Raw genomic sequence first — 21,449 nt, 5'->3', positions numbered from 1 at the left:
GCACAACAAGTGCATAAGTCCAGGATAGGAGTGGGTGGCAGAAAGTCTCTGAGGAGGCAGAACAGTGGACCAGGAAGAAAGGGAGTCTGGAATGAAATTGGAAAGGGAGGCCAGGTCAGAGGTGATCCCTCGGATCCTCCGAGATCTGGGAGCAGTCAGACGGAACATACATTGTCACTGGAAGACTGTTGAAAAGTGCCACGCTCTAGTTCTGGTTGCTTGGTGGGACTTGAGTCATTGAGGAGTTAGTTAGTGTGTTGTTTTTCTTTCACTGGCTGAGTTTAAGAGGCCGGTGAGATAAGGAATGTGGTAGCTGGGGCACAGAGGCAGGGCCCTGTGGGGAAGACAGCAGGCATGGCTCACAGTACTCCGCTTCAGTGATTGGCTGGACTTGTGCTTTCAGTTTGTGTACAGACGTTCACGTTCTAGCGAAGCGTACTGACCTGAAAGACAAGCCCTGATATTCTATTCAGCCTTCAGGGATTTTTATAAAGATTGGAGAGATTGGAAAAAAAATGATGGTAAATTCGGGAAAATGGTTTACTCTTTTCAGCTCTTTTGTGTTTATTTTCTTGTTACTGTTTTTGATGTTTTATTCATAAACCTAGCTAGTAGTCTAGTTATAAAAGTCAGAAAACAAACATGCATATATTTATCTAGGACTCCTCATATTCTCTTCAGTAACAAGATTTTATTTAAGGGGTGTCAAGCCTTCCTAAAATGTGGATTCAGCTGTGGTGGGGGCATTGTTGATTCCAGCACTCTGGAGGCAGAGGCCATTCAGTCTCTGTGTTTGAGGTTAACCTGGTCTTCACAGAGGGTTCCAGGCTAGCCAGGGATACATAGCGAGACCCTGCCTTTAAGAAAAAGAAATACTCGGATTCAATTCCCAGATCCACCAAAGGGAGGGGGGAGAATATGATTGAATTTATTATTATTGTTACCATTATCATCATCACCACCACCACCACCACCATCACCACCATCATCAGCGTAATAATGCACATGCTAGAAAAGAATTAACCGGGCTGGAGAGATGGCTCAGCGGTTAAGAGCACTGCCTGCTCCTCTAGAGGTCCTGAGTTCAAATCCCAGCAACCACATGGTGACTCACAACCATCTGTAATGGGATCCGATGTCCCTTTCTGATGTGTCTGAAGACAGTGACAGTGTATGCACATACATGAAATAAATAAAATCTAAAAAAAAAAAAAAACAAAAGAAAAGAATTAACCAGTAACGTAACTGCAGTCTTAATGAACCAAGCTCCTCCATCTTTTCAGAGGTCCAGCTTGATGCCTAAGCTCTTAAGTCATTATTAGACTCCAATCAAAAGAATATTTGCCTGCATATCCACCCATAAACATTTAGATTTCTTATAAATTAACCTCTTTAAAAACCTGCTTGAGTATTAATGATATTGCTCTGCTATTTTTTTTAAAGCCATCTATTTTATCATATTAGTGCATTGTAGTTAATTTAACCAGTTCTCTGTCAGTGAGCATTGGGCTTTTCAGGGCTGGGTTTCCATGTGCAGTATTTTCAAAGAACCATCACTCTGTGAAACTGTCACTATTTCAGCACCTCGTTTTTCTGCACGGTAGCTAATCTAGGCTACTCAGTGGGACTTGGCTCTGGCGGTTTAATGAGTTACTTTGACAGTTCTGATTTGGGTCACTAAAATAACACAAATGTAAATTTTTGACATGCACATTGTTCACAGTACATTTGTATCAAAATACACACTTAGGTATTTGTAAATCTTGTTTATTAGTCACAACATAATGAAGAAGACAAAGTGGTTAGAAACCTGTTTGTAAAAATTTTTAAATATGTGTGTGGGGGGGGTGGTCAAAAGTCAGTGACAGCTTTGACTTGCCACATACAGAAATCACTGGTTAGTTATTACAAGAGAGGCTGTTTTTTAAGATTTTCCCGGGACACTGTGGAGAAAAGTCTGTGTTGGGATGCTTGCTATGCAGTCCCCCACCCCCCACACGTCATCTCACATGACCAGTTTGTTGACTGTTTAAAATATCCCTGCTCTTTCTAGAACCCTGCTAAGCTATGGGCTAATTGTGTGACTAGGAGACAGGGTGCTCATTGCTTCTCTACTGTGCAACCCCCTGCCTTCCAGGACATGTGCTCACTCCAGCCTCTGAAGTAAGCTGTGTGGGAGGAAGGGAGTGCTGGCTCCCTTAAGCTGCTCCTCCTTACTCTGCACTGTAGTAAGGTGTGTTACTGCATTTTAAGAGAGCACTTTGTCACAAGAATCTTCCAATATTTTTATATTTTTTCACCTTGTATATTTGAAAGCTGGGGTGGTGGTGGTAATCATTATATCAACTTAAAGGTTAAAATAAGTTCAAGGTCCTTGAGATAGCTCATCAAGTAAGAAAGATCTTACTCGTATCCACACAATTCATCGCATGATCCTGAACTCTGGAACCCATGGTTGAAGAAGAGAACTGATTGACAGACATTGTTCTCTGCTCTCCACAAATGCACCCACAAAGAATAAATACAACTTTTTAGTTAAAATACAAACAGTGAGTTCCTAATCATACAAGATGTAAGGCCTGACATGTACTGTCTTTGGAGTTAAAAATAAAACCTAGAGAGGTGCTGTCATGGCAGGTTTGCTGAAGAAGACTGCTGGCCTGATGGAGTTGGCTGTACGCATGTGGCACTCCACACAAGATGCTGACAGGACTGTACACAAGCATTCCTGATCTTCTGAAGCCTGTAGAAAATCACACAGATCACCACAGCAGAACCGGATGTTAAAAAATTAGAAGATTTGCTTCCGGGTGGTAAAGTGGAAGAGGCAATTCTTTGTGCTGAAGATGAACAGAATCTGGAAGAAAACGGTTGCAGGGAAGCCATGGGAGCCATTGGTGGAAGAGCCTCCTGTTGATCAGTGGAAAAGGCCAATCTGATCATAGTGTCTGATGCTTGATGTGAATTACATGTGCAATTAAATGTTCTGTGAGGCTAAAAAATAATTTATAGTAAAACTAGTTGTCATTGCCCCCTGTAATTGCTATACTGAATTATGTAGTTGTCAGAAACCCTAGGATTAAAGACTTCTAACGAGCTTTAGAAAGTTAACATGCTGGTTTGCCAGAGTTGCAAATGGGCCTCTTTGTTTTGATTCTGATGTGCTCCTTTGTGTTTCTGTTACCATAATGTGCTTCCAACAGAAGCAGTGAAGTAGCTGTTTAATGCTGCGGCAGATACTACACCATCTCAGGCTTTTTAAGATCCCTTCTTAGAGAGTTTTAAAAATTACCACATTTTAGTCTATTTTGTATGTCTGTGTTTGGTGCGTGCGTGGCACAGTGTGTGGAGGTCTAGGAACAGCTGGCAGCACTGGCCTTTTTCCTTCCACCATGTGGGTCTCACAGAACCAACCTGGCTGGCGACTTGGCAGCCCATGAGTTTTTCTGTACTTGAAATTGTTAAGCCACCTTTTAAAAAAGGTATTTTGCTGAGTGTGTTAAATACATAAACTCAGCCAGGAGGAGTGATGCACACCTATAATCCCAATACCCAGGAGGCAGCAGCAGGAGGATTATTCCAAATTGGAGGTCTGGGAAAGGTACAGAATGAGTTCAAGGGCTACCTGGGATGTAGTGTGTGTGTGTGTGTGTGTATGTGTGTGTGTGTGTGTGTGTGTGTGTGTTACATTTTTATGTATATAAGCAAAATGGAATCATCCCAGCCATGCTATTTATATATAATTCAGTCTTTTTTTTCTGCTTTCCTGACTTCTCTAACTATAGAATAGTTCATCCTAACCTCTAAACTAATAAAGAACTCAATATCTGTGTATTTGTTTTCTCATTGGGAACTAGGAGTCTTGTTAACAGGCACTTTAGTAACAGGGTTACAGAGCGCCAATGTTACACACATTCTGCTTTCTAGTTAGCAGTGTCTGGAGCTTGTCCTCTTGTTCTTTTTAGTCCCCTGCTTCTCTTAAGGAAGGGCCGTGCTGCAGCTTCCACAGGCCTGGGATCGGCTTTCGTATTACTTTTTGCCTTTGCCCCTTTGAACAAAGCTACTCTTAGGCATATGTCTATAAGTAGTGATGGCGTGTGGTGTGAGGGTCTCAGGAAGGGCTTTGGTGAGAAGTAGCAGTCACTGCACTGATGCTAGCTGCTACTAGATGCAGTTACAAAAGGATGCAGTCTGTCTCCACGAGCCATACAGATAGTAACCCACCAGAGGGGAGGTAACGCATTGATTTTTTTGAATTTCTGTTTACGTTTCCAAAGCCTCTCACATTGTTTCTTACACAGAGACACACACTTAAGAGTCACACACACAGTCTTATACACACACAGTCCACACATACAAGTGTAATTATATTTTGAGTTTGAAGACAATTTTCAACCCGTACGCTTTGTTTTACTACAAGTACATCAGAATACATTCTAAGGCTAGGTGATACTTAATCATATAAGGCAAGGAAATATTTCAAAATGAATGACTTTTAAATACTCAAACAATTCAAAGTAATTTTTAGCCTTGTAAGGAATTTCTGTACGTTCTGTATGGCTTTAACCTTGGGTAGCAAAGTGAATTTGTTAGTCTAGGATTCGTTCCTGCAGAGTGTGTAGCCAGCCACTTAAGGATTGAGCGAGCATTCCGCTAAATTAATTGCAAGGCCAAGGAAATACGTCAGCCAAGGAAATTTTTCTGGTCTCAGTATCCTCTTTTCATTTGGTATAATTGATTATCTCTTAACAGTGTTCGTGTTTGTCTATCAATTGATAACAAAGCTTAGGGATCAGACAGTGGTTCACACTCGTTTGTAAATCAAACCGTGAGGGTAATGTATTATTTGTCTGCCTTACATTCATGAAGTGTGTGATTTGGTCCTGAAAAGCCACCTCTTGAAAGATCAGCAGAGGTAAGCCAGAGCAAAGCTACCGTGTAGGATTAGCCCCTAAGGTGAATTATCTCATATAAACTTCATTTCCCACCTCTCCTAATGAGCATTGCATAATAGCATAGCTCTGTTCTTCATAAGGGAAGCTAACCTGATTCTAAGATAGCAAGTCTTTGAGGCCCTCAACTGAATGAGTTGCTTGGTATTTCCAAGTTTGAAAATACTTTCTTCCCCTTTCAAGTGTTCCTTGGCAGCAGCTAAGGAATGTTAAAGCTGCTTTAAGTGCCAATTAAGGCCAATTATAACCCGCCTGGCCTGCTGAGACAGTGCAGTTAGTGGAGGCCTGTGTTCCTGTGCGATGAGGAACTGCTGCTGCCAGCGACCGACCGACCGACCGACCGACCGACCGACTGGAGCAGTCTTTTATAACTGCCAACAGCTTGCTTGTTGTCCCATGGAACACAGGATGACACTCCTGCTGTTTAGGAAATCCCAAGGTCTGTGGAGGACAGACTAGTTGCTGTAGTACAGACTGACATGTTACTCTTAGTTTTCCGTTTCTTCAAAAGCTGGCTTTCACCGTGGTTGTAATCAGTGATAGAAAAGACGTACCGAGCGCCTCCCTGTGTACTTGGTTTTGCATTGCGTGCGTTGGTTTACTCCCTACCTGTAGGAGGAGGCCTGATGCCAGGTGAGGCCAGATCCTTTCCCCTGAATTGGAACTGTTCAGACTGGTCTCTGCCCTCATCCCAATGTCACTGCCCTCTGGCTGCTGTGAGTGCTGGTTCCCAGGAGAGGGGCTGTTCTATGACTCTTAGCAAATGGGGAAACGGTAACGTGTCTGACTTTTTAACTTTAGCAGTTTTAGAATTTTTGGTCTGTAAGGATGTTATTTACTTTCATTAAAATGATATTTTCATCTTTTTAATAAGGTGCCCTAATTATTTTCATAAGAAAAATAAGCCACAATCAAAAACAAAAAGTACCTCAAAAGCTTGTGAACACTGTTGGGAAGTGATGTAAGCAATAGTAATGATTTCCAGGAAGAGCAAAGCTAGGATTGGCTGAAACAGGATTTTCTACAGAGCATTGAGAAGTAAGTAGTGTTTAAACTTTAGTCCGAACTTTACTGTTAGTTTTCATGTTTATGTACAGCTTGTCAGGGTATAAAATTATGTTTTCCTCTGCCTTTACTATCCCTCCTGCTTTTCTAACATAGTAAAAAGAACAAGTTCAAATTCTTCCTCTTAGGCATGGACATGTCTTTATCCCAGCTGCCCATGTCTTTATCCCAGCTGCCCCTGGACAGACACACACACACACACACACACACACACACACACACACACTCTCTCTCTCTCTCTCTCTCTCTCTCTCTCACCCATTCATACAGGAATTACGTTATCTTTTCCCTCGTCCTGATGTACCAGGCTTCTGAGCTGTTGGTACAGTAAAGCTCAGATCAGCTGGCTGCCTACTGCATGTCTGTTTAACAGCAGGGTTTGTCAGTTGGCAAAAAGGGAGTAGTTAGTTGTATGGAGATTGCCATGTAGCTCAGATGGGCACAGCCGAGCCCACATCACATGCTTATAAGGAGTCACAGCACACTTACAAACACTTGAATCCCAGCACAACAGGAGGCAGAGGTGGGTGAATCTCTGAGTTCAAGGCCAACTTGGTCTGCAGAGTGAGTTCCAGCACAGACAGGACTGACTATACAGAGAAACCCTGTCTCAAAAAACAAAACAAAGAAAAAGTAAGAGAGAAGGAGGGAGAAAAGGAAGGAAGGAAGGAAGGGAGGGAGGGAGGGAGGGACGGAGGGAGGGAGGGAGGGAGGGAAGGAGGGAGGGTGAGTGATTAGAGGAGTTCTCTGGGTCGGCTCCAGGAATTGGATGCCCAACCAGACAATAAGTCTACAGTATTGTGCAGATTTTGAAAATAAGTATCAAAAATTGGTCCAGCTTATTGTTAATTGATTCAGGAAGGAAAAGTTTGCTTAATAGACTTGACCCTTAGTGAGTATAGCTAGTACAGGAGAAAAACTGCTGATATTTTTAGAAATATCATAATTACACAGATATTATAATTAGGTCTATGCTTGTTTTTAAAAGCAATCCCATCAGTAACATTGCTACTCTAAAGTTAGTCAGATAACTAACTTGAGTAATTGACATTGCAGCAGACTACATGTATAAATTCCCTCTTCAATTCTGACAAGTCTATCTCCTTTCATGTAGAGCAGTGAATCTCAACCTGTGGGTCATGACCCCTTGGAATCTGGAGGACCCTTTCACAGGGACACCTATCAGATATTCTGCATATCAGATAACTTACATTATAATTCAGCAGTGGTAAAATTGTAGTTGCAAGTAGCAACAAAATTTTTAATTTAATTTAACTTAATTTATTGTTGGAGGAGTCACCACAACATGAGGAAAGGAATCACTGATCTAGAGGAATTATTTATACCAGCTGCCATGTCTTCTATGACCATATTAGATGAAATTAGACTCCGCCCCCCGTTTTCCCTTGATCTGCTAGGACCTTTGTAACTCAGGATGTTTTTACAGTAGCAGCAAATGTTAACATAGGCCCAAACATGGAGCATATTTGAAGTTGGTGGGCAGACCCATATCATGATGCAGGTTTGCACTAGCGAGTATGCAGTGAGGCACAGCTGAGCTCTGAAGAGAAGGTAGCAAGAAGCCTCTTCCAGAGCAGCCCTCCCCCTGCACAGGAGCCAAGAGCTCCGCCGGTGAGTGTTTCCTGGTAGTCTTCACAAGCTGGGTTTGGCTTGGGGCCTGGTTTGGAACAAACTTGTAGAAGGTAGGTTAGGACTCTGTTCACTAACACAGAGCTGGGCTGAGTCTGGAAGAGTTTATGGACGCGTCTCTTCCTTCTGGCATCTGTCCTGTTCTGCTAACAGGCTTGGAGGAGAGGACTCCCTCTGCTGCTCAAGTGCTAGAGGGAGGGAGCTCTGCAGTGCTGGGGGATCAGTGTTAATCTCAGCAAGAGGGATTAACTTCGGCAAGCTGTCCACAGGAGCCATTCTGAAATGTCATTTGAGTGATCTGGCCAAAGTTCAGATGCAGGCAGGAGTTGAGTTTGCTATTAACTGTTAGAAAATGCTGAGGTCTGCACCAAACAAACAGCTCCGGGATTTCAAAACACTGAGAGAGCATTGGATCCTCCCCTCTGAAAATGGAAGAGCCCTGTACCACCCTGTTTTGTTTTGGCTTTTAATCGTGTGGTGAGTGAGGTTTCTTGACAGACAGCTCACAGTGTTTCCTGTAGAATGTGTTTGAAAGCTGTTTTGTCCAGTTCCTCAAATCCGCTGTAAATGTCAAATAGAACACTGTGTGAAGAACAACTTCAAAATACAAACGGCAACTTTGGGAAGTCATTCAGCAGCTAAAATTGAGTGAATGAAATTCTGACTTCTCACGGAAAGGCTGACTCTTTCCGTTGTGTTGATAGAGCACCAGCAGGACTGTGCTGATCATTTCTTAGTCCTTCTGTCTTTGGGCCAGGAGGAAGATAACAAGTTTTTTAGTTTTTACTGGGCTCAAATTTCTTGCCTTCTTCAAGTAATGAGCTTGACTGGGTGGTTTCAGTTCAGGTTAAAACAAGTCCCCAGCTATAGGGCTCTAGATATAAGTAGATCTTGAAACTAATCAAAATGCTGCTGATAGGATGTGTCTAAAACCACCAGTGTAGACGCTGCTGTCTCTGGTTTCCGTCGGCTGCCACTGGAGCCTTTCATTTGTAGCTGGTAGACCCTTTCTGTTAGGAAGGAGAGCTTTACATAGGGTCGCCAAGGAAGCACCCCAGCCTCACTCCAGGCTGATAGGTGTGGAGGGGGGGGCCCTTTTAAATGGTGTCTGACATCTCGTGGTTCATTAGGTTCTGCTGTCCTCTGTCCAGAGTAAAGTTGGGGATTGGAGGTTCTTGAGAGACTGAGCACAGCACTCAGCGGGTGCTGCTCTTAGTCCCTTACCTCTTGGATTGAGCCTTCTCCTTGACCCGGAAGATGAGACTTGCACAAAAGTTTCACCATGAAAAAGCAATAAAAAAGTTTGAGATCAGCCTGATCTATAGAACGAGTTTTAAAATAGCCAGGGCCTCAAAAAGCAAAAAAGTAAAAAACAATAAAAACAAATCAACTCATGTAATTATCAGATTTACTAGGTTTTTCTTTTTAATGTTCTCTTTGCTTATGGATCTAAAACTTATATTTTATAGCAAAGTAGCCTAAAGTTGCTGATATAGCTCACTGTAGCCTGGAACTCATGGTGAATTTTTGACCTCAGCTTCCTGAATGTAGGGATTATAGGTGTAAATCACCTGGCTAATTTATTTTACTTTATTTTTGTATTTTTTTAAAAACATACAAACACACACAAATAAGTGTTCTGTCTTCACACACACACCAGAAGAGACAATCAGATGCCGTAACAGAAGGTTGTAAATCACCATGTGGTTACTCGGAATTGAACTCATGACTTCTGGACGAGCAGTCAGTGCTTTTCACCACTGAGCCATCTCTAGCCCCTTATTTTTATATTTCGATCATACCTACATAATAATGAGTTTTCACTGATGAATTTATAGACTGACACCCCCTCCCCAACCCACCCCACCCTGCCACCACCACCACGTGCATGCGGACACACACACAGTTGTACCTAGAGACTGATGGATTTGGGAGTTTCACCTTTTATTTTTTCTCTTTTTTGATCATGTATTGATACTCAAGGAATAGGAACATTTCAAAGGAGTAATGTGGTAGAACATTCAATTGATGATAGAGGTCAGTTTCTGTAGGCACAGTGATTGGTCTGTCAGTCTCCTCCGACAGCACCTAGTTTCCAGAGGACAGCAAAGAGAAAGGAGTCCCTATTACGCTGGGCAAAGAGAAGCACCAGCCAGCTTGTTATTCATGGATCAGCAACGGCACCTGAATCACAGCGGCAGCTTAAACATCACAACAGTTGGCTTCTTTGCAGAGCTGTATAGCAGTTTCTTCCCAGAAGGCTCTCTCCCTTGTGTCCTGTGTCTGACGAGACAGTAGCCCTCAAGTAGAAGTCTGAGTCTATGCCAGGATTGCAGAAGTGTACATAGAATGCCTTCAGGAAACCACATGGCCATCCAGAGTGTTCATTCAGTTTTCCTTCCAAAAAGGTATGTCATGGCAGTGTGAGCAAGGAAAAGGTGATATACTCCAGCCGCAGTGATAAGGGGTGCTAACACTCATTGACTCCTGTCATTTCCAGTGCTGTGCTGGGCACTGGGTACCTATTAAAAGTGTTTTTACAGATGTTTTCAGGGAACTACAAGTTAAGCAGGGAAATGAGATGTGCCCACAGATGTTCTGTAAGGTTTTTGTATTTCTCACATACTTGAAAACAGTTAAAACATAGTCCTCTTGGGAAGCATTCCTGGCAGGAGGATTACTGGAGGTTGCCATATTCCTTCTCCTTTCTTAGCAACATTATTTACAGTCCATTCATGCTTGTCCCTTCCCCCACCAGTGGAGTCATTCTCCCTTGTAATCTGCCCTTTGTGATCTGTTCTCTTTCATGCAGCAGAGTGAATGGTGTGCTGCAGTGTGAGCCCTACCCAGAGATGTGGAAATGCCAAGAGGCCCAGAGTCTTTAGTGAGGCCTTTATTTCCCTCATAAAGCACTGACTTGAGGAGCTTGATAATTTGATTATAGACCTTTGGTGAAAAGTTGTTTCAAGTGCCCAAGTGCTGTAAGTGACTCTCTTCTGCACTCTCCACTTAGGTTTTAGTTTTGAAAACACCCCTGCACTGGAGGAGAGGAGAACGCTTTGGCAGAGGTAACAGTGGAGGCTAATTTGTTAGGGCAGCCAGTATTGAAATCATCCCTTTCATTTAAATCTCTCTGGTGGAAATGATGCCAAGTGCTTTGTGTGAAGAGTTTTCTCTCGGTGTTCTCCAGTGCTATTCGTAACCCACCTAAACGTGTTCTGAAGCTGCCTCCCAGCCCGGCTCTGGTTAATTGTCCTTTGATCCTACATGCCAGAGGTCAGCTCTGGATTCCCCAACTTGAAATTTGAATTTTCTGGGTATATCACCCCCAATTGGCTTCCCTTTCTAGCAGTTAGACTGCGTCAGACCTTCTCTAGAGCATCTCGTGTGCCAGGAGAGCCTAAAGAAACAGAATCAAAGAGAACGGAGATGGGGTACTGAAGTGAACCTGTGATAATAGTGGCTGGAATTTAGCTGTGCTTGCTAGTCGAGTACATGGGAGTGCTTTTGAAAGAAGATGACAGTAACAGGAAAAAGCTGGTACCTGTAAAAGTGACGAGACATTGTTAAATAGGGACATCCCTGTGTAGTCGGTCCACGCTGAGAGTTCTCTGTGGGCTGCCACGTGGTTTTATTAAAATAAATATGAACTTCTACATTAAACTAAAGCCATTGTTTGATAAATACTGCTTGGAACAGTGCTAAAGCAAACATTGTCCTAGTCAGTCGGTACATTTATGTAACAGAATATACTGGTAAGTAATACAGCAGGTGGGGATAGAGTGGGTGAGTGGAGGGTCTGTGGCGGGACTCTGATGTGCGGGACAGCTTCGGGAAAACGCTGGTACAGTTCAGAGTTGATATGTAAAAGGAACTGCTGGAAGTTTGAAAGTCTTAATTTACCCTGTTTGCAGGTCTTGTCTTGGATATTCCTTAGGATATTGTCACAGTGAAGGGCGGATGATGCAGTTGAGGCTTTTGTATGTCTCCCGCAGGCTGAGAGTAGATTGTTACAGTTGGGGTTGGTGAAGAGCCCCATTAGAAACACAGTGCACTTTAACCTGGACATGAGAACAGCTACACTGTGTCAGGAAGGGGCATCTTGGGAATGAAAGAGATTCTAAACTGAGCCTTCAATAAATGTGTTGCTACCTGTTATGTGCCTGGCCGGGAATCTGTGTGTGCTTCATATACTTGGCGTGCTCTGAGCAGGTGTGGGGCTGATGGTTAACTGAGGATAATGGTGGGGCATTTCTGGAGTGGGGCTTCCAGAGACCGAATCTCTACACTGCCAGATGCTGAGGGCAGGCTGTCCAGATTTCCCTGGCAGGAGTCTCTTGTCATGTGAGTTTCATTTAAAGAAAAGTCATGGGCTTGATCACCTTACCAGGCTGAACGTGTACCATAATTACCTTCTTCCTTGCTGTCTCCGTTTTTCCCTGAGTTTTACTTGAGACTCGTCAGGAAAATAAGCTAACTCTTAAAGTTATAAAACAAAACTGGTTGACTCAGCATTCTTCGTTGTACATTTATATTCTTTTGTGTGAATTCTAAGTCTTCCCTAAGCTGCTGTCCGAAGAGCGCTTAGCACACGTGCTTCCTGCCCCCAAGTGCAGCAGAGAAGCTCTGCAAGTCCCTCACACAGTCACTACAGCCATGCAAGGTTTCAGTCTTCCCTCTCCTGGGTCAGAGACACTGTCTGTGGGTCCTAGGTAGCAGTAGGAACCTGTAGCCTCCTGTTAGCCCCGTAGTCATGGGGGAATTGACTGTTGTTCTATACACTGTGTAGCTATGCAGTAGTACTCAAGAAATACTATCTTTAAATTGTTTATCCACTGATGACAGATTGGGGAATTTTACTCCTGTGTTAGGAAATTGATCAGACCGAGACAGTCCCCCAAATCCTATAATGTGAGTGTGCATTACACCTTAAATCTGCTTTAATATTACATATTTGATATTAAGAATGTGGCTTTTAAAAATATCTTTAGAGGTAGTTTATAAGTTGCTGCTGGCTCTGCTGAGATGTCTCATCTCTTAGTCTTTTGGATGATAAGAGAACAGTAAAACGTTTAATAAGATTCAAGAAAAGAACACGAATTGAAGGGGCTTTTCTTACCTGTCATCCTGTTTACATGATGCCCACTATGAAAAGGACAGTGGTCATGAATGGTGATATCCCTTGCTGTGTTCTTGGTGTGTAAATTAAAGACTAGAAATCTAAATAGATTTTTTCTAAAGAGCTCTGTCTGAATCCATGTCTGTCCGTGTATGTGAGTGAGTGTGGGGTATCCATGTGTCATAGCATAAGTGAAGAAGTCAGAGGACAACCTGAGTGACAGTTCTCACCTCTTGCCACTGTGTAAAAGCCAGGCTGTATCTGCCTAGAAGCTCCTACGGTTCTCAGGTGTCCTCCTCTCTTGCTGTAGGAGTGCAGGGATTGCAGACAAATGGTGCTGCCTCCAATTTCATGTAGGTCCTGGGGGTCTGAACCAGGGTCCTCATGTGGTGGTGTCAAGAGCTATACTCTCTTGAGCCCTGGGTTTCTTTTGTGAAAAAATGTATGTATTTAATAATAATGTCAACTCTGTTCAGCATTGTTTAGCATTAAAAAAATTCAGGATTTATAAACTACCTCTAAAAATATTTTTAAAAAGCCATATTCTTAGTATCAAATATTTAATATTAAAGCAGACATTAAAGGTATAATTATTTGCTTTATTTCTTTTGATTTATACCCAGGCTTTAATACTTCTAATTAGGGAACAAAAACAACTCAGCAGAGTTATATAATCCTCACACCCCTTCCTCTTTCACCCCCTCCTCTACTCCTCATGCCCCGGGGCCCCGGTGTCACATGCCATACAGTGTGTTGGTATAGGATGTCCTCAACTTTCTTTCCTAACTCCTTCCCGCTCTGTCTCCTCTCCCTGATTCCCATTTCCCTTTTTATCCCTTACTCCATATTCTTAACCCACCCACCCATGTGTGTGTACAATGTCTTTCTTTTATTGTCTGTGATGGTTTATATATTCTTGGCCCAGGGAGTGGCACTATTGAAAGATGTGGCCTTGTTGGAGTAGGTGTGTCACTGTGGGCGTGGACTTTAAGACCCTGATTCTAGGTTCCTGGAAGCCAGTATTCTGCTAGCAGCCTTCAGATGAAGATGCAGAACTCTCAGCTCCTCCTGCACCATGCCTGCCTGGACGCTGCCATGCTCCAGCCTTGATAATTGATACACCCATCAATGGAGCTTTCAGGGGGGGACTTACTAGGGACCCACTCTTAAGAAAAACTGGCTCTTTTTCCTCCAGAAGCCATCAACTGGAGCTGCTTACCTCCAGAGCCTTACCCCTCCCTTCATGCTGAAGTGCCAACTGGCTTGCTTTTAAGCACATCTTATGCAGGCAGCCACTGCTATCCCATGAGTGCAGTGCTCTTGTCACACCCGTGTCACATTGCTTTGGTCTGTTTCTCCCAACCCTTTTCTCTTACAACCTTTCCACCTCCCTCTTCCTTGATGGGTCCTGAGAACTCTGCAGACACCTACACTCTGCACTTAGCTCCATTGTGAATGTCCGTGTTACTCTCTTAACTGATAGACATTTCTCTGATGATGTCTAAGAACTGGACCTCTCTGTGGACAGAGATGCTGACTGAGAGAACACTTTAATACAGCATCCATTTATCAAAATAAAAGTAGTAGTCCTTCTCCTCCAAACTTGGGGCCTGCGAGCTCCAGTGATGCTTCTTCTGGGTTCTCAGATTGACTGTATCTGGAGGGATTAAAATCCAGAAATGTAGGCGGTGGGGGGGGGGGGGTGGGGACAAGAGGCTTTGCATTTGGATCTTGAGGCTGGAAGACACACCTTTAATATGGCCACACCTTCAGCCGAAAGCTAGAGAAGGACAGGAACAAGGAAGGCTTTTCTTTCTTTGCTTGTCCTCACCTTGCTAGCACATCTATTACTTTACTGGCATTGGAGCCTACATCTTTGGGATTCCAGGATCTACAGAGACCAGCAGGGACACCCAGCCTTTGGGGCTGAGTAAGTACTAGGTCCTTGGACTTTCCATTTACGCTAGCTTTTGTTGGATTATTTGGCCTGTAGCCTGTAAGTCATCCCAATAAATTCCAGATAGATAGATAAATAGATAAGTAGGTAGGTAGATAGACAGACAGACAGACAGACAGACAGCAGACAGAAACAGATTTATCCTTAAGTTCTGTGACCCTAGAGAACCCTGTCTGATACAGCTCCCCAACTGTGGGTTCTTCTCCAGATTTACAGGGAGAGGTATGGATTTTCTTCTGTGGAGCTAGGCCTAAACACAACAGGAAAGTAGTTGTTTATTCCCTACAACTTACTGTTAGACACAGCAGTAACTGACAGGATTCATATCCTGGTAAGACTGATGAGGAGACATTTACCTCAGAAGCCTCCATAGCAATTTCCAAGGCTGTGAAAATTCCTCTTCAGGACCAGCGGGATGTTTTCATGTCCTGTAGTTAAGGAGTTTCTGTAACGGGTCTTACCATTGGGTTCTCATAGGCAACAGAAGCAATGGCAATAGTGTATTGTTTTGTTTTGTTTGGGGTGATGGGCTTTGTCTTCTGGTACCTCTGACCAAAATCTCATCACCCCACATATATTAATACAAGCAAATACAAAATTTGTTATGGTCAAATTATTCAACAGTATATTAGTGGCTTTGGAAGAAATATTGCTTTCTCAAAATGAATACTATGGTAGAAATGATTTTATCTAAGTTGATGGTTTATATTTACCTAATCATTTGATTAGGAGAGAAAGTACATCAGACATGATAGTTAACAATCTTACTTTAGAGAGTGGAAAGGTGATATTCTAAGTCAAAACTACAGTAAGTAGACCTAGTCTGAGCGTTTCAGTTTAGAAACAGTGTACATTAAAAACCCAAGCCTGGTCTTCCTGAGTAGGAATCACTATTGCACCAGCATAAAATATTAAAAAACAACAGCAGCAACAAAACCCAAAGTAAGTTGACCTAATTTAGCTTGGGGACTTGAATTGTAATACAATTGATAGGAAAGACCAGTTTGAGAATCTGAAACCCAGTGTATGAAAAAAATTAGACAATTCTAGTGGAGTTTTCCTTCCTGTACCACAGACCTCGTATTACTCCTACAGTATATCGAACAAAAAGGTGTATAAACTGCTCTGTGTGGGCTACAGTTAGCTTCAGCTGTCATGTTGACAGACCTCTGACCTGTTGTGTTCGTTATGCTGTTGCTATGATAAAACACTATGGCCAAAGGCAATCTAACAAAAAGCTTATTTTGAGCTAAATAGTGGTGGCACACACCTTTAATCCCAGCACTCAGGAGGCAGAGGCAGGTGGATCTCTGTGAATTCTAGGCCAACCTGGTCTATGGAGCAAGTTCCAGGACCAGACACAAAGAAACCCTGTCTTCAAAACAAAACAGAAAAGAGCTTATTTTGGTGTCTGATTGGTTCCGCAGATCTAAGAGTCCACGAGGGTGGGGAAGGCACCTGGGGCAGCAAGCTGAAATCTCACATTGTGACTGCAGGCACCAGTAAGCCCAGAGGCAAATGGGAGTAGGACAAGGCCTTAGGCGCTCAAAGCCCATGCCCCAGCGACTTACAGCCTAAAGCAAGGACACACCTTCTGAAACTCCCCCAAATAGCACCGCCACATATAGCACTCCCCCAAATAGCGCCTCATTTGAGCAACTACCTTCATTTGATTAACCTGTGGGCGTGTCTGGAGGCATTGTCCTTATTGCTGGTTAATAAAGGAGGGCCCAGCTCAGCCCACTGAGTAGTGTTAATCCTGGGCAGATAAACCTGGGCTTTAAAAAAATTGGTTGAGCAAATCAAGGGAAGGGAGATAGTAAGTAGCAGTGTTCTCCCTCAGTGGTCTCTGCGTTAGTTCCCACCTCCAGTTTCCTCTCCTGAACTTTTGCATAGGATTCTTTTATGATAGTCTGTAACTTGTAAACCAAGCAGACCCTTCTCTCTCCTCCCCTTGTTGTTTTTGGTCAATGTTTTATCCCAGCAACATAAAGCAAACTAGTACATGTGTATTGCCATAAATTGTCATTTTAATGTCGCTATTACTTCAAGAATGTATTGATTTGAACACAGCTGTCAGCTGAAAGTCATGCTGCTTGACCTTGCAGCCCAGTGGCAATGATAGAGGTGGGAGAGGTTGTCTGCAGCAGATGGGCACTACTAGTGTTATGTGGTAGAGATTACGTGCTAAGTGTCCAGAAACACTTAGGTATGGTGGTCCTAAAATACCAGGATTACTCTCTGGAGAAACTTGTTAAACTAAGGAAGAAGGGAAAGTGACAACATTGAAAGTAACTTAAGGTAACTTACATTAAAATGTTGATTTAAAACAAAATAACAACAAAATGGGCTTGAGAGTTACTCTGGGATTAAAGAGCACTCTGGTTACTCTTGCAGAAGACTCAGGTTCCTAACTCAAGTTCCAGCAGCTCTTCTAGCCTCTCCTAGCCACACAAATGTAGGCAGAACACTCATACGTAAAACTAATCTAACATCTTAAAAAAAAAAAAAAAAACCCAAAACCTATATGTAGTTTATTGGCTTTTCGTAAGAAGGAGAAAAGTTTCTTTTAATAGAAGTTTGGAAAACACTGAAGAGTTAGAGGAGCAGTGAGCCCTATCTCATAAACCCTGCATGTGTGGCATGTGCCGCCCTGTGCGGTTAACTGACTTAGTCATGGTTAGTGACTGTTGAGGTGTTAGCCTAGTCTAGCAGAGGCTGCACATATCCTCACACAGATGTCTGGGTGTCCTGAACATGCCTCAGAGATCCCCAGAATCTCTGAGAGAGATAGATGCAGGCTTTCTTTAAAATTAACTTTTAAAAGTAGCATACAAAGAAGTTGATTTATCCCAATCATACTTAAAACATTATACTTGGTGTGTGTGTCTGTGTGTGTTTCAAATCCATGTTCCACAAATGAGAGAAAAACGCTCCATTTCCTACAAATATCACAATTTTAATTTTTATAGTTGAGTAAAGTTTCACTGTATATATGTATATTTTTATTCTTTAGTCAGTTGGTGGACAACTAGACTAGCTTTGCATCTTGACTATTTGCATAGTTTAGATAGTCAACATGGATGTATAAGAATCTCTGTGGTCTGCTGACTTAGAGCCCTTCATGTGTACACGCCCAGGCATGGTTATGGAGGAGTCAGTGGGAGTCTTTTTCAGTGATTTGAGGAACCTCTTGACTTTCACAGACTCATATTTTACACTCTCAACACGTGAGAGTTCCTTTACTCCATGGTATTTGTCAGCATTTGTTAATATTTTCATTTTATTTACTTGTTTGTTTTGCATTCAGATCACGTGTATCCCAGGCTGGCCTTGATCTGCCTCTCCAGTGCCAGGATTGCAGGTGCTGTCCACTACACCCATTCCGTGAGCTTCTGGGGATGGAACAGGACTTCAGCGCATGCTGGGCATTGAGCTACATCTCCCTTGTTTTCTTGACAGCCATTCTGACTAGGGTAAAATTAAAGCTTAATAAATTCCAAAAATAAAAGCATTGACACATTTCCTTAATGGCCAACAATGTTAAGCAACATTTCCAAATATTTGTCTACTAGTGTGTTTCTTGATTGGAGAACTGTCTGTGCAGATCTTGGGTTCCACTGTTTATTGACCAATCAGTCAATTGTATTGGTATTTAAATTTTGGAGATCTTTATAAGTTCTAGATGTTAATCTTCCTTGATATATGGTTGGCAAGTATTTTCTCCCATTCTCTAGACAGTCTTTTCAAGTTGTTCCAGTGTTGTACAGAAGTATTTAAATTTTATACAATTCCATTAATCAGTTACTGCTGATATTTCCTTCCTGTTGAAATCCGTATCAGAAAGTCATTGCAGTAATTTGCCTACACTTTCTTTTAGCAGTTTCAGAGTTTAAAGTCATAAGCTAAGGTCACTGATTTGAACTGACTTTGTGAGACTGTGCTGGTTTCGTTTGTGGAGTTTTCATGCATCGTTTCTCCAGTGGATAGTTTGACACCTTTTTCAAAGATTGGGTGGCTGTGTGTTCATATTTCTGTGTCCTCTTTTCTATTTCATTGGTCGCATCTGTGCCAGTGCCGTGCGGGCTTTGTTCTTCCTGTAGCTCTGTACTAAGAGTGGGCATCAGGTGTCGTGGTGCCCAGCAGCATCGCTCTCTGCACAGGATTGCTCTCCGGGACCATTTATGCTTCCGTATGAATTCCAAGAAGTTGAGTGAAGAACACCACACATGTGTTGAACATGATGCCTCCTTGCCACTCTATCCACCGATCCTCCAGTACGGTTTAGTTTCTCCTCTGACGAGAGCTCGTCCTTTGCCTGCGCACTGTTGGTTTTAGTTATTGCTGCAGTGCTGACTTGGCACTCCTGACTTGAGGTACCAGTGTGTTTCCCTCAGATAGTTTTGTTGGAGAGCAAATTTGATTGGGAGCACTTGTTGTCAAGTTTAGAAACATGTTATGTGAGGGGCAGGAGAGATGGCTCAGCTGGAAGGTGATGTTGCTGCTTTTTTTGAGGCCACGTGCCGTCCCAGTTCCCAAGTAGGGTAGCTTACAGCCACCTGCTAGCCTCTGCACACACAGGACATGGGGAGTTGCTGATGAGAGATGGGCTGCTGTTGGCGTATTGACTTTGTTGGTATTTCCCCTTAGTACTGTTGTTTCTCCTGTTTGTTTGTTTCATTGTAGTTTTAACATCCTGATCATAGCATTTCACTGGAGAGTGTATTCTATGATCATGTCTGTTTAGGCTCTAAATACTACTGTGCTTGCAAATCAGTGTCTTCTCTAGGTGTGGGAAATCACTAATTGCGTTTAAAAGAGTCTTCGTGTCTTTAGTGTCTGTTGTTCTTTCTGAGCCATGGGTTCTCAGGGGAGCTTGCTGTCTTGTTTAGATCTCAATGTTCTCCATGTGTGCTCATCCTACTTGTTTATAATGTAGCCATTTGTCAGTCATTTCAGTAACCTAATTACCTTTCCGTCTCTGACATTGCTATTTTGCCCATTCATCTTGCTGAAGTTTTCCTGCTTGTTGAGGATATTCCTGCCTGGGTCGTGGCATTATTTCCACATCATTCATTTGCTGTGTCTTCTGAAGGTCACTGGTCATGTCCTCAGTACACTGTGACATCTTCCTACATTGTGCTCATTTTGATGTCTTTAGATTCAGTTGAGTGGTAGCAGTCCTTTAGGGAGTTTTGTTAACTTGTTTATACTGTGCTTTTACATTGTGGATTGTACATTTCTTGATTTAGAAATTTTTCATTCATAGATCTTCATTCCAAGCTGCCCTGTTCTTGAGAGCTTTCTACCTTCAGTAATTATCACAAAGAAAAGAAAAAACACACTAAATTAGCACAAGAGCACTTTGTTTGTTTGTTTTAATCTTCACATCTTCTAGCTGGCCATTGTATTCATTCTCGCCTGGGTTTGAACTTGATAGAGCAGAGGCCTTCCTCACCTCTCCTGAGTCTGGGCTTACAGCTTCACATCACCGTGCTCCGCCACATTAGAGCATTGGCAGCTCTGTGAATCATTTCAGTGCAGCCAAGGGTAAGAACCCCTGAGCTATTGCCATTTGAAAAAAAAACTTATCAGAGGAAAAGCTGTACCAGTCTTAATAATGTTAACTGAAGACCTGTTTTGTGGATAACAGACAGGGCTCCTGAAAATAGGCCTACCTTGGGCAGCTGGCAAAATTATGTTTTATCTTTCCAGTGAAAGATCCCATGCAGAGAGACCCTTACTCAAGTCTTGGGAAATCGAGGACCCCAGACACAGAGAGACCATTTTGGATGTAATAAGCAAAGGTGAAGTTTATTACGGAGACCTATAACAGAGATCTCCGGGCCAACACATATCCCACCACGCAGGAGACAGAGGTGTCGACCCCCGAGAGGCTGGGAGAAAGAGCATTTAAAGGCAGAGGCTGTGAGCCCAGGGGATGGGGGATGTCAAAGGGGAAGGCACCACAAGTTACAGGATTGTTTTATGGCTCCAGGAGATAAGGGGACGCCAGAAGGTTTTATGGCCCCCTGGTTCCTGGAACAGAGCTACTAAATCAGGAGAAGGGTAGGGTCTTAGGTCCTCATTATTTTTAAAAGTTTGTCAAAATTGATGAAGCATCAGTATTTGAAACACCTCTGGTTAGGCTTGGGCCGCCGGTTTCTTGGAGTGCTCTCTGTAGGACGCAATGGCTGGAAAGCACAAGTAGGGGCTTAAATAAACATCACAGGGGCAGTTACACCGGGTGATAAGCAAAGTAGTTCTCTTGCATTCCTTTTCTTTATCTTTATGGCCTGCTACTCCTGAGTTTGTGGCTTTTGGGACTTACTCTTTTAATTTTATATTTTTAAAACTTAAATTCGTATAATTTTCCTTTTCACCAGTTGTTACTGAAAAGTGCGGAAACACTTGGCATGTGTTCGTTTTAGAATATCAAAAGGGCCAAGCTAAATTTTGACTTGTCTGTTTTCACTTTTTAAAAATTAATCAAATAGTTTTACAGTGCTAGGAACTGAGGTCAGAACCTCAAACATGCTATAACTGGATTTTTTTATTTTTAACCTACGTGTGTGCATGCGTGCACATGTCTGTCGTCTTTTTGACTGCTTGTGGTGGTGGGGTGGGGCATTGTGCAATTAGGACTGTTCTAGTCTTTCGCATAGACTGGCTTTCAAACATCCTCAGTCTCCTGAGTGTGGGGACC

At 42.8% G+C, this 21,449-nt stretch overlaps 1 protein-coding gene and 1 pseudogene across 8 annotated transcripts in view; both read left to right on the top strand.

Moving 5' to 3' along the window:
• Atxn7 (ataxin 7) overlaps positions 1-21,449 on the top strand; it is a 145,426-nt gene that overhangs the window by 101,204 nt on the left and 22,773 nt on the right.
• LOC148000833 (NADH dehydrogenase [ubiquinone] 1 alpha subcomplex subunit 5 pseudogene) lies at positions 2,548-6,519 on the top strand (annotated as a pseudogene). Its single transcript, XR_015638242.1, has one exon. The product of XR_015638242.1 is annotated as an NADH dehydrogenase [ubiquinone] 1 alpha subcomplex subunit 5 pseudogene (transcript).

The sequence above is a fragment of the Rattus norvegicus genome, chromosome 15 (genome assembly GCF_021556685.1).
Source record: "Rattus norvegicus strain SHRSP/BbbUtx chromosome 15, alternate assembly SHRSP_T2T, whole genome shotgun sequence".
In the NCBI taxonomy this organism is placed as follows: Eukaryota; Metazoa; Chordata; class Mammalia; order Rodentia; family Muridae; genus Rattus; species Rattus norvegicus.
The sequence above is the reverse complement of the archived record's forward strand: the minus strand, read 5'-3'. Positions and strand labels throughout refer to the sequence as shown.